General features: G+C 48.2%; 1 protein-coding gene across 2 annotated transcripts in view; it reads right to left on the bottom strand.

The window, feature by feature from the left end:
* The window catches only part of SYNE3 (spectrin repeat containing nuclear envelope family member 3), an 88,564-nt gene extending 78,519 nt beyond the window's left edge, over window positions 1-10,045 (bottom strand). The window contains exon 1 of one of the 2 annotated variants that reach the window (XM_035106636.2): window positions 9,632-10,045. The gene's annotated coding sequence lies outside the window, so the exon portion shown is untranslated. The remainder of the gene's footprint in view (window positions 1-9,631) is intronic. The other variant, XM_035106607.2, reaches the window with a different exon arrangement.
* Window positions 10,046-13,884: the final 3,839 nt, after the last annotated feature.

Here is a 13,884-nt window from a genome sequence, read left to right as displayed (position 1 = left end):
TTCACATTGGACTTGTCATCTGAATGAGCATTGTTTTCCCATGTGAGTTCTGCACTCGCATAACGTTACAGAATAACACAAGCAATCGCCCTGGCGTTTTCCAGAGATGATTTGAAAACTTTCATGCTGGGTGAAACAAGATAGTGACTTCACCAGCAAAATCTGTTTTTGGGGTAAGCTTTTTGGCATTTCCCCTTTTCTTGCCTGGGCTACCCCTCTGAGCACATGCAGTCTACAGTTGCAAACCTCAACATGGGAATGACTGGAGAGTCAGTGTTGTGGGGCAATTCCTTGCAAGCTGACCCATTAGAAATGAAGGGCTCTAGCCTACTGCTTCATTTGACATGCTTCAGTCTTTCCTTGCACAACATGGGCAAAGCCAGCCCCCTAATTACACCACTTAGCCAGAAGAACAAAAATCTGCCTTGCAAAACCCAATAGGCTAGAGGGTGGGGGAAGGGATCTCATTCTTCCATGATGCAGATTAGGCCAGAAGCAGTGCGCCCTATCATTAAAATGGGTCCGAGCTGCTTAATATAGCTAATATGAAGAGCTCAACCTCCTGTGAGTCACTGTCTTTGCAACAAGGCTGATGGCTTCCTGGGAGGGACTCAATTCAATTTGTTGGTTTCAGGGTGGGTTTCAGTGAGTGACGAAGAGGCCAGGCCTCCAGAGCCTTGATTTACTCTCCTAAAATGGTGATTCATTTCTGCAAAGCACAGTATTCTTAATAAATGACATCTGTTTGTTCCTGTAGGGTTGAAAGTCAGCCTCGCAACAGCCTTGCAGCCTACCCCTGCAAAACTGGTTTGTTCAGAAGAACCATCTGTTGTCTGAACTGGGCAACCAGATATGTAGGGCTGGCCAATGTGTGGCCCTCTAGATGTTGTTGGATGACCGTTCCCATCATCCTTGACCTTTGGCCATGCTGACTGGGGCTGATGGGAGTTGGGGACCAACAACATCAGTGAGGCAACAGGGTCCGCATTCCAGACCCAGAGAGAGAAGTGTCCAGTACTGAAGACAGGGCTTGAATTGGAGTCACAGAATCTGTTTCCAATGACAGCCCAGCTAACATGGTGCCCTCCTGATACTGTTGGACTACAACTCCCATGAGCCATAACCAACATAGGCAGAGGTCAGAGAAGATGGGAGCCGTAGTCAAGGATACTGGAACATTGACAACCACCATCTTTCAGGGCATGCCCTGAAGCAAATCATTTTATGCATCTATTTATGAATCGCCTTTCACATGTGACTCAAGGCCATTTGCAAACACACTACTAAGTACAGCTAAAAATTCAAAAATAGTACAAAAACACAGATAAGTACAAATTTAAACACAATACAAAATGGACAACTAAGGCAGAGGCCTTTTTTCGTCCAACTGGAACAGGTTGGTGAAACAAGAATATCTTCCAATGTTTCTGGAAACTACAAACAGCAGGGGTACCTAAACGGAGATGCTGTTTGGCAAAATTGGGGCAGCCACACTGAAAGTTTTCTCTGAGTTACTGTGGAGGGAACTTCTGATATTTTAGGGACATGAAGGAGAAATTTTCCCCGACAGTTGCAGTGACTTGCTAGGTGTATGAGGTGTTAGGCCATGGGTAGGCAAACTAAGGCCCGGCGGCCAGATCCGGCCCAATCGCCTTCTAAATCCGACCCGCGGACGGTCCGGGAATCAGCATGTTTTTACATGAGTAGAATGTGTCCTTTTATTTAAAATGCATCTCTGGGTTATTTGTGGGGCATAGAAATTCATTCAACCCCCCCCCCCCAAAAAAATAGTCCGGCCACCCACAATGTTCTGAGGGACAGTGGACCAGCCCCCTGCTGAAAAAGTTTGCTGATCCCTGTTAGGCAGTCTCTCAAGTAACTTTGTCCCGAGTCTAGGGTTAATAAACTACTGTTCCCTCACCCAAATCTCTGAATCTGAAAAATTTCTTTGCACAGCTCTCCAGGGTTTTCAGGGTCCAGATTGCAAAGAGGCGGCACCCAAGCATGGAATTCCCTACAGATGTTTGTGCTAAACATGTGAAGGTCAGGCGTGGTGGAAGGGGCACACACATGTCCCAAAGCACCCTGTAAACTTCTTTCCATTGCATGTTCAGGCTGAGCACTCAAAGAAGGTGTAAAGATTTTTGACGGGGAAAGTGCAAAAAGCAAAAGATCGCAGGAGGCGCTTCTTGCGTGACTATCAGCGGTAGATTGGTCAAACCAATCAATAAAAGGAAACACCTTTATTAGATTTTGGGGTGTGGGTGGAATTTTTGAGAACGAGCACCCTGTGACCAGTTTATTCTGATGAGCAAGTTAAAAGGCTCCCTATGACTTGCTGAAAAAACACTGAGGTTTCCTGCCGAGATGCAAGTCATGGAGGAAATGAGAAGTTGGTTTCTTTCAAGAGCCCATTGGCTGGAACGCTTCATGACGGGGAGCTGCTGCGAAGCTGTTGCCTCCCTGTTGTGCGCCTTCTAGCTCCCTACATATTGGAAGCTCCTCTGAAAACCATTAAAAATAATTGGTGACGCTGTTTCGTCTTTAAAAAGAAACAATGGCTTGTTGTGGAATCCTGGGCCAGGCCGGCACACCTTCTGAATATGTGGGTAAACTATTTAGAAGCAGGCCTATATTAGAGAGGAACCATAAGGACCAGTTCTTGAGCACCTTGTGCTCAAGAACTGGCTGGATGCAAAGGAGTGGTGGGAGGCACCAGCCAGGGAACCCCCAGGGGAAGAAGGCTCAGAACCAGGGGATTGGTATTGGGATGATGATGATGAGTGGTCCAAGGGAGAAGGGGGAGCAGACTGTGGCCTCCTGTTAAGTGCGGCTCTCCAGAAGCCTGTGAAAAGGACGTGAGCGCAACTCTCCCCACTTGCGATGCCCAGAAACTGGTATTCAGAGGCACTGTTGCCCCAGCAGCGGAGGTGGAACATGGGTACTATGGTTGATAGCCACTGATAGCTTTATCCTCCACAAATTCGTCAAATCACGGGAGGAATCTGCGGCTAGCCAAGGAGGGGGCCAAACGAGGATCCAACGTGCCGGGGGGTTCAGCTGGGAATGCAAGCCGCACCTCCAAAACCCGAGGAAAGCCTTTTTGGCAAGGCCTGACTGACACGCTGCTGTGTAAACACGGGGCTTGGCTTCTCCTCTGGCGGCAGATAAAAGAGAAGAGCAGATGGCTTAAAAGGGAACGCAGCACACGGTGGCAGAGAGGAAAGGATGCAGCTAATTCCCTGGGAATTAAATCCCTCAAATTGAGAGTTTTAGAAGCAAGAAGAGGAAGAAAGGCTGGGGACGAAACTGGACTCGGCAAAACTCTTCGAAGGAAAGAGTAAGGTGTTACACGGAGAGAGACTACAAGCCTGAGTGCTGCTTTTGAGTTTGGGGAATTGAATTGCGAAAAAGATGGGTGGGTAAAGGGATAAAGGGTGTGCTTGTAAGGAAGCTGGTTCTTGCTTGTGCTTCAGCTCCTAGTGCAGGAGGGTAAACTCTTAAGAGCAGGAGCACCAGAGAAACTCACGCCTATATGCAGCTTGTATGCCAGCCAATTGTCCCTACCCATCAAGTTCAGTACTGGTGTCTCTGGCGTCCTCCAGATGTTTTGGACCACAACTCCCAACAGCCTCAGCCAAACCATTAGCTGGTCGGGGCTGATGGGAACTGTAGTCCCAAACAGGCTGGCCAGCACTAATCATCATCATCATCATCATCATCATCATCACCACCACCATCATCTTTATAGCCCACCCATCTGGCTCGGTTTCCCCAGCCACTCTGGGTGGCTCTGAATGGTTCCACTAAATGACTGTGGAGCTCCACAGCTACAGATAGGGGCCCTTTTCACCTGGAAATGCCAGGGATTGGACCTACATACAAAGCACGTGCTCTACACTTAACCCATATCATTCTCCTAACCCATACTGCTTAGAACACACCCTCCCTGTTGTATATGTAAATCCACTTAAAGGTTATGCTCCATGCAACTGATGAAGCAGAGTCTTGTCCACTAATGCTATAATAAGGGCTGCTAGTGTTTAAGATGCCCCAAGAGAGGCAGAGTCCAGCCATCATAGCTAGCCGGCTACTGTGAAATGTGTCACAGAGCTGTCGCCAGCCACTAAACTCTTCTGGCTCTCCAAAACCATCAAGCAAAGCTCTAGAAACATCTGTTGAAGATCACTGCCCATTGGTGAGTCCTCAGGTTAAACAAAAGTTGGTAGCCTTTTCCAGCTAATGACACACAACAGGACTGTGTTACAAAGAGGTGTGTTAATAAAAGGGTGTTGCTGGATTTCAGCCGCAGACAGCAGAGCCAATAGCCAGGGATCATAGATCTGTAGAGTTGGAAGGGACCATCCATCTAGTCCAGGCATCCCCAAACTTCGGCCCTCCAGATGTTTTGGACTATAATTCCTATCTTCCCCGACCACTGGTCCTGTTAGCTAGGGATCATGGGAGTTGTAGACCAAAACATCTGGAGGGGTGCAGTTTGGGGATGCCTGATCTAGTCCATCCCTCTGCAATGCAGGAATCGTTCTCCCAACGTGGTGCTTGAACCCAAGACCTTGAGATTAAGAGTCTCATGCTCTACCAACTGATCTATCTAAGGTGGGAGCTGCAGTTCAACAACAGTCCGAGCAACACATGTCCCCCCACCCTGGCCCTAATAAAAGGAGCATACTGAGCAGCCTCTCTAAATCCACAAATCGAAAAGGCTGCTGGCTGCCTTCTTCCCCTCTGAACAAAGAGAAGGGGAAAGAGCTGGATGGTTTGGCATGAATGCTTTAAAGCTGGCCAATGGCAAGCAATTTATTCGGCCCTCTTCTTGTTTCCCTGCAGAATCCAGCGGGTCTTCCATGCCCAGCCTCTTTCGTGCAAGCGCCTCCCTTTCTGGAAAGAGATATTTTGTTTATCCCTTGCAGAGACAGACCCACCAAGCAACCGCTAGTGGGAAGGCACCAAAGTGTGCCAACAATACACGTCTATGATGCAAAAAGGTCATCACGTGCCGGGCTGTAATTATACCCCGGAGAGCAGCTCTTTTGGCGGTTTAACTCTGCAGAGGCACAAGCCAAGACTTGTCCACAGTGCTAATGGGTGAATAATGAATGTGTTTCACATGGAGGATAAGCCATAGTGTTACAGTAATCTGATGGACAAAATGTTAACATGTTTCTTCTCTCTCCCCCCCCTTTAGGTCCTACCTGGAGCCATTAATAAAGATGTAAAGGCAGAGGGCTCCTGAAACTAATTAATGCCTGCTTCTACTTGGCATTAAGAAGAATTTAAACAGGGGATTTCATTTAAACAGGGTTTCATTTAAACAGGGGATTTCAAAGTGCTCTACCGTACGTATATCATCTCAATGATCTTTAGAACAGGTAATGAACAGGTAATGGGGGGGGGAATTAAATCGATGCAAAACAGCAAAACCCTAAAAATAAGTAGTCTGCAATACATAAACATATGCATTTAATGCTGCAATGAAAACACACTTTAATAAAATTAAAGCAGCAGTTCCATGCACACCCATACCTGCAGCACTGAATGCAGTAGGTCTGCCTAATCCACTAACTTCCTACCATTCTTCAGTCGCCTCTAAGTTGAGGTGCCTATTCGACTGTTTCAATCTGCGGACTTGCATCTTTTACAACCACCATATAATGTTCGTTCTGCATTTGTGACGAGTCAGTCCCTTACTGCGGCCATCCTTTGGAACTCCCTGCCAACTGACATTAGGAAGCTGCCCTCACTCGATTGCTTTAGACACCTGCTGAAAATGTTTACCCAGACAGGTAATTTAGTAACCTATAGTCATTCTAAAGTTGTATTGATTTTTATCTTTGTTTGCATGTGTTTGTTTTGTACATTTGTTTTGAATCTGCTTTCTGGGTTTTAGCTGTGTTTCACTTTGGACAGCTTTTTGATTAAGTACTTAAATCATCCAAACAAACCAACAATGCCTTTGTGTTCATTGCATTGGAAGGCTAGAGCAGGCTCACTTTTTTTTGCTGAGCAGCCAGGCAGCATACTACCTTTGCAGGGTCCCTAAGAGGAGATATTCATGTTTAATATTTTAATACAGTATTCTGTTGGGAGACACCCAGGGTGGCTGGGGAAATCCAGCCAGATGGGTGGGGTATAAATAATAAATTGTTGTTGTTGTTGTTGTTGCTTTTTTAGGCTGGAAGCCCAAGGATGGTATAAGAGCTCCATATACCCATTGGCTTGGCTCAGGCACAATTAGCAATGCTGGTGTCCAATCACAGAAGGCAAACAGGTACGATTGGAGAAGTTTCTCCACCAACATCTACCTGTGTTTTCCCACAGCTATATACTTGCACCTTGCACGAACACCCTAAGTATCTTGTTTTCAGTTTATGCTTATGCTGCAACTTACAAATATTATTCAAATTAGGAAAGGGAGACAAAGGAAACAAGAACATTATTAGAAACTGCCCGTTTTCCTCATGTTTTCAAAGAGTAAGGTGGATCATAAAGCTAAAACATTGTGTTTTCTTGGGAACGCTGTAAATTAGAACGAGAGCAAAAAATTATCAAGGGTTGTATTCAACTAACGTTTACTCAGAGTAGACAAACTGAAATTAATGGGCCTAAATTAGTCATGGCCATTTTTTTTTTGGTGGGTCTTCTCTGAATAAAAACTAGTTAAATGCAACCCGAGAAACATATAGGACAATTGCATGTTGATCCCACTGTCCTTTTCTGCAGACCAGAAAGGATGGAGCTGGAATGAGAGCTGTGCTTCAGCGGTCAAGCAGCTCAGGCTGTACATAGCAGCTGAAGGCTCCATCCTTAGTTCAGAACAGGTGTATCCCTGTGCCTCCCCTCCTCCCGAGTCACTTCACATGCTGCTAGGCAGACAGTTCTGCACCTGCTCTGCAGTTCCTGCTCAACTGTCTGCGCTGGGTGGGTCTGTCAGACAGCCACAAACCCAGGCAGCTGGTAGGGGGACCTCCAGGCCAAGGAATCCTAGGAACTGTAATTTGCTAAGGGTGGTGGGAAACTGTACCTCTGTGAAGAGTAGACTACAGTGGGCTGGGGTGTTTGTATGTGCTTTAAGTATATGGTGTGCACATAGCTCATCCTCTGGCCAAGCAGGGATTTGACCCCTGTGCCAAATCACACCCTTCTATCCACTGAAAGAGCAGCAGCACTGGAACATACGTACAGTGGTACCTTTGGTTGCGGACACAATCTGTTCCAGGGTGCCATTTGCACTCTGAAAAGTCTGCACTTCTGCGCAAGCACGGAGCACAATAGAGTGCTTCTGCGCATGTGTGAAGCACACAGAACTCATCTGCGCATGCAAAACCCGGAAGTATACACTTGCAGCATTCGCAAGCCGAAAAGGCGCAACATGAACCTAACACAACAAGAGGTATGATTGTACATAAGAAGAACTTGCAGGATCAGGCCAATGGCCCATCTAGTCCAGCATCCTGTTCCCACAGTAGCCGAGCAGATGCCGCTGTTGCTTCCAGCAAGTACCGTTCAGAAACACTGCTACCTCCAACTGGGGAGGAAGAGCTTTATCCTCTACAAATGTGGCTAATCCTCTTTTAAAGCCATCTAGGTTTGTAACCATTACAGTAGCAGCTGATAGTGAGTTCCATAGCTTGCCGATCAGAAGGTCGGCGGTTCGAATCCCAGCGACGGGGTGAGCTCCCGTTGCTCTGTCCCAGCTCCTGCCAACCTAGCAGTTTGAAAGCATACCAGTGCAAGTAGATTAATCAGTACCGCTGTGGCAGGAAGGTAAATGGCATTTCTGTGTGCTCTGGTTTCCGTCACGGTGTTCCATTGCACCAGAAGCGGTTTAGTCATGTTGGCTACATGACCCGGAAATCTGTCTGTGGACAAACACCGGCTCCCTCGGCCTGAAAGGAGATGAGCACTGCAACCCCATAGTCATCTTTGACTGGACTTAACCATCCAGGGGTCCTTTACCTTTTTAGTTTAACTACTGGTATATGGTGCATGAAGAAGTACTGCAGAAGTTCTCTCTCTGCCACCTCCCCTCCCAGCTTTCCTTAAGTGTTACAGGTATGAAAGAGTCAAAGGTTTCATGAATTGGAAATGGTTCTTAAGATTCGCCACCCCTACAGACGGGTGGCAAAATTTAGGTGGAGGGGATTTGCCAAATATTCTCCAGAACAATTGTGGGTAGAACATGAAACTCTTAATCTCAGGGTCATAGGTTTGAGCCCCACGTAGGGCAAAAGATTACTGCATTGCCAGGGGTTGGACTAGATGACCCTCGTGGTCCCTTCCAACTCTGCAATTCTATGATGGAACTACTGGATTATAGGGAATTACAGTGCAACAAAGGGCCGCAGCTCAAAGGTAGAGGAAGTGATCTGTATGGCGAAGCCCCCTCCCCGCCCCATTCCGATCCCCAGCGTTGGAGGAGGAAGAAGCGGAAGAAAATGAATAGAAAAATATATTCGAGTCAGTTAATTCTGAATGAAACTCTGTTGTTACTTTCTATTGGTCAGCGAGCTAAGAGAGGAGGGCTGGGAGGGGCTCAGACCGAGGCCGTCCCTTCTTTCGGTACTGTAGTATTAAAACAAAAATAAACAGTTACTTCTGGACCCACAATTACGCCTGAAATTCTCCACTGGCGGAAAAACGAGGGAGGAGGATTTCGCCAAATACCGTCGGAGAAGTTCTTTTTTCGGAGAACACCCCCAACCCCGCACACACAACAACAAAACTATCAGGAAATGTATCCCTGAGAAAATATCGGCCCAGCTGTTACAATATATTCTCTCTCTCTCTCTCTAAAAAAAGGGCGCCTTTTTCCAGAGGCGCCTCCTTCCACGAACTATAAATAAACCGCTACATTATGTACGATACAAGGAGGCAATTGCACAACCGGCCCCTTTCTGCCAGCGCCCCTCGCTCCCCCCGCCCCTTCTCTGCTCATCGCATTTTCCAGTTTCTGTTTTACAGAAAGATCTGCTACACACTTTGTAAAACCAAAGACTAGCTGCCATCGGATACAAGAAAGCCCCCCTCTCCATTTGCCTTTCCATAGCAGCACCTCCGCCTGTAATCCTAAAATGACACCCTGAGACTTCCTTCCAACATGCAGAGGCAGTTAGGATCCGCGCCGCGCGCAAACCGCTTTCACCGCCAATCTATCTATCTATGCGGCAGCGGGGAATGCAATAGTAATAGCAATCGATACATTATTAGCGTCCGGAAACACAGTCGGTGGTGACGCTGCCCTGCGCCGCTTCGAAAAGTTCCCAGGCTTCAGGCTTAGAAATGGGAGGGGACCGGGGGGCGACACCCGGCTCGGGGTGGCATTTCCCAGTCTGCGCTTTTAGCGCGCAAGGCGACCGCTAGATCCCGAGGAGGGCAGACCGGGGGGTGGGGGAGCATGAAAAGTTTTGCCCGCCCATTTCCGAGGAAGCGGGGTAGATGAGCCGAGTCAAGGAAGAAGGGGGCACCCAGTTGCCAGCAGCCGGTGCCCCCGAACCGAGGCTGAGGGTGGCGCCATCGGCTGTCAAAGTGACCGCAAAGGCGAGCTCCGGTCGCGCGGCCGGGGAAAGCCCTGCTGTGGGTCGTCCAAAGTCAGCCCGAGCGCGCCACTCACCTAAAAGGCATGGAGAGAGAGAGGGAGCGCGCGAGGATCCTGGTGCAGAGGAGGCTCTTGCAGCAAAATAAAAGCAGCCTGCAGCCGGAGGGCTTCAGGACCCGGAGCTGCGGCGGGGCCGTCGATGGCGTTGCCGGAGACTCCTCCCTCTGGGCCTCGCTCTCTCCGCCTTCGCCGCCGCTTGCCCTGCCTGGGATCGGCTGGGCTCATCGCTCCGCTCTGCCGAGCGCTGCGCAAAGGCGCGGCGGGACAGGTGTCCGGGGACGCTTTGGCTGATCGCGCCCCGGGATCGGAGGTGCGGGGTGCTTGCTGCGGAGCTTATCTTTCGGGGTCGGTGGGTGGCGGCAGCGTGGGAGACATCCTCGGTGCTTGTGTTATGTAAGCGCGTCAGTAGGGACTGCTCAGGAGGCTTATGCAATGGCCTGATGCTCCCTAGGGGTCGAGGCTTGCAGTTGCGGGAACGAGCTTATATACAGTAGCAAATTCACACGGCCTGCAATGGCACGATGGAGCCTTTGAACTTCACGCCGCCGCCGCCGCCCCCTCTGGGCACAAAGGCCTCTTAGCCATGGCGTTTTGCGCGTTCAAGGTTACCGCATTCAAAATCACCAGGGGTAAGTGTTAGGTTGGCCTGCCCATTGCAGCTTGGTTTGGCTTTCCTTGCTGGAATCGCCTCGGCTTCTCAACTCCTTTGAACCGCAGTAACTTTATACTGGGTGCCTTTCCCTCCCTACACACGCAGGGCATAGACAGGGGGCAGCCCCCCGCATCAAGAAAATAAATGAAAATACTTAACTAAAAGTAGAAATAATCAAAGTACATTGAAATGATCTCTGAGATACCACAATCACCCTCCCTAGCGAACATTTCCCTAGAAAAAGTCAGTGTCTGCTTTTGTTCCACTGATACATGGAGCATGTCATTTTGTTTCTTGTAAAACAAAGCAAAACTATCCCACAGAATGAAAAAACAATAGGCAGCATATAAACATCAACACAAATCCTCTCAAAAGAGCCAGTTGATCTTTACTAGAATTAAAAGCTTAGGTCAGAGGTTTTCAACCTTTTGAGTGCCCGGCTCCCTTTACCAACTACGTTCTTTCTGCGGCACCCCTGTGGGGTTCAGGAGCCCAGTTATGTCACCCCTTGCTTGCAGAGCTGGCAGCCTCTCACCCTTTTTCAAAACACCTTCCCTTGTGGAGTGTTCCTTCAGCCTCTTCTCCCCTCTCCTTGGAAGTCCTCTGGGCAGCCACAAGTGCTACCCTGATCTCTTAGCTGCCCCCCCCCTGCCCCAAAGAGAGGTGCCTTCTCATACTGCCCCACAGGGGCCTGGGAAGCACCCCCTGGCCAGCCCCAGAGGCACCATTTCCTTGGGGCATTTGTAGCCAGGGCTGCTGCAACAAACAGCTGTGCAAGCCTTTGGGAGGCAGAGACTCAAGAGGGCATCAGAGGAGGAAGGGAATGAAAGAGGGACAGAGGTCAGTGTTGCCCACACACCCCTGACCATCATTCAAGGCACCCCAGGGTGCCACAGCACACTGGTTGAAAACCACTGGTTTAGGTAAATGGAACTGATTTTGGTGTCTTAAAAGCAACGGTGCCCTAAAATGCAGCTTTGCTGAGGGAGTTCCACAAGTGAGGTCCTACAAGAAAAGAAAAGAAACTCTTTCAGGTAGCAAAACCTCTGACTGAAGGGACACTCCAATAAGGGCTTCATTTCAAACTCTCCGTTGACAAGCAGAAAGTGGTCATTCTGATGAATTTAAAAATTTAATAGTGGAAAGTTACTGTCAACATTTACAGCCTAAATCTAAATAATTCATTCTTTCCGTGGAATCAAGGGAATTGTGGTTCTCTGGGAGGGGGCTGCTAGAATTCCACAGCTCCACTAAACTACAATTTCCAATATTTTGGGGGCAATCTGTGACAAAGTGGTGCAAAAGTAACATACATTTGAAGTATAGATGCATGCCTTGCTGGTGCAATCCTATGTGTGTCAAGTCAGAAGTAAGCTCTCAGGTAAATGTACACAGGACAACCTCAATTTGTGATACAGCAGGAATACATTTGCGGAGCTGTAACATTAAAAACAAACAGAACTCTTATGTGTTCAATAGCATTCTGTTTTATTCATATTCATGGTGGGATAAAAGAGGAAAGAAGAGGAAAATGACAAAAACATACAAACATTTCTTGAGGTCCCCATCTGACTTGAATTAAGTTAATTAATAATAATTTCTAGACAGCCCCATTCCAAAGACTCAGAAAATCAATGAAAATGTGTGCTCAAAATATCTTGTTGCAGTCAGATTAATACAGACAAACTACTGTATTAGTACTAAAACACCATCTGCCTGCCAGCTTAACTCCAGCTGTTGAATGAATCCCAGGCTATGTAAATGGAGCTTTCGGAAGATCCCTCTGAAAAATGGATACTTTAGCCCTGCAGGGTTGTTTTATAACACCAGAAAAGGTAGAGGATGTCATGTTGATCTAGAAGACAAAGCTGCATATTAGTGCATTCAACTTTACTAAAGTGTGTACACTATTTTGGTTGGCTGGCCTAATATAAGGGCATTGTGTTAATGCGGGGTTTTGGAATGATACTGTTATGAGGGGTAGCTTCACTGCCCAGTATTTTTCCTCATTCATGACCAAGAGAAAATTCACACTGGCTCTTTTTTGCATGTCACACAGTTTATTTTAGACCACGGCTTAATCGTGAACATGCTTCCTGTCCCTTCACAACTGCTTGCTCATGGCACAAGCCAGCCACAGTACGTCTTGTTGTGTTGTGAACTCAGAATGCGGTTTTTTCTTCGTTTCAAACAAACCATAAGCAGTCCATGCTGGTGGTGATGGTGTGGCAAGTTCACAATGAAGCCATGGTTTAAAACAAAGTGGATCAGTGCTATGGGTGGACCGGCAATGATAAGTACTAACTCGCCTCTGTTTACTGTTGCTCTGTTTACGGTGATCTGAATGCTCTTTATGGGATGAAGTTGGCGCCATTCTGTGCAGCCAAATATAGTAAGTATTTTATGATTACAGTTCTGGGATAAACGAGGCTCCGTGAAGCCACCTCGAGGAATTTTGTTTTAAGGGCAATATTCAACTGAAGCTTGGCACTTTTATGTTCCATTGATTTCAACGAGAGGCCACCAGGCGCAAAACTCTCCCAGTGTTGAAATCAAAGGGACCTGAAAGGCTCTTAAGTGTGGCTGGATAATCGCCAGACTTGCGAGACAGATTCTTGAGGAGCATGTTACATTAAGGCAATGAGTGACACACAACACCTGACTTTCCACAGGACCTTACTCTGCCTGTACTATCAGCCAATTTTAATCCTATATAGCAGCTGTCTGGACTTTAAATAGTCTAATTGTCACAAATGGAATGGTGAGCATAGGAAACATGCTGTGTTAGCAGCCAGCACATCATTTCCCTCGTCTCTGCCCTTAATAGAAGCAAACAGTAGCTGTGCTGAATTGATGACAGTTTTATCGCCCCCTTTTTCCAAGAAGCATGGGACAGTGTGCTTGGTTCTTCCCCACAAATTTTCATCTCTTCCAACTATCCTATGAGGTACCGTATGTTGCCCTGAGCACAGGGGCGTAGGAAAATAGGGGCGGTGTGCCCCGAGCGGCGCGATTCCAGGGGCGCCATCGCGGCTGCCCACCCCGCCCCCAAAATGCGTGCCCCGCCCCAAAACGCATGTCCCGGCCCTGCGCATGCATGCCCCGCCCCCAAAACGTGTGGCCCGCCACACCCCCAGAACGCACGCCACATCCCTGGGGGCAGCATGCCTGCGCTCCGCCCCCGGTGGCGGAGCATGAAGCTCCACCGCTGCCTGAGCGATGGCAACTGGCCCAAGACTAACCAGCCAGCTCCATGGAACACCGGGCTCCTGCTACCTCCTTCCATGCTACCTATTTCTTTACTAATTCTTTACCAAGATCAGGGATAGGCAACCTAAGGCCCGGGGGCTGGATGCGGCCCAATTGCCTTCTCAATCCGGCCCATGGGCGGTCCGGGGATTAGGGTGTTTTTATATGAGTAGAATGTGTCCTTTTATTTAAAATGCATCTCTGGGTTATTTGTGGGGCATAGGAATTCGCTCATTTCCCCCCCTCAAAATATAGTCCGGCCCACCGCATGGTCTGAGGGATGGTAGACCGGCCCATGGCTGAAAAAGGTTGCTGACCCCTAGTCAAGATCTTTACTGCATCACTGCCCCTCCTACTGGCCGGGGAT

Source organism: Zootoca vivipara, chromosome 1 (genome assembly GCF_963506605.1).
Source record: "Zootoca vivipara chromosome 1, rZooViv1.1, whole genome shotgun sequence".
Lineage (NCBI taxonomy): Eukaryota > Metazoa > Chordata > Lepidosauria > Squamata > Lacertidae > Zootoca > Zootoca vivipara.
This window is presented reverse-complemented; position numbering and strand designations above follow the sequence as displayed.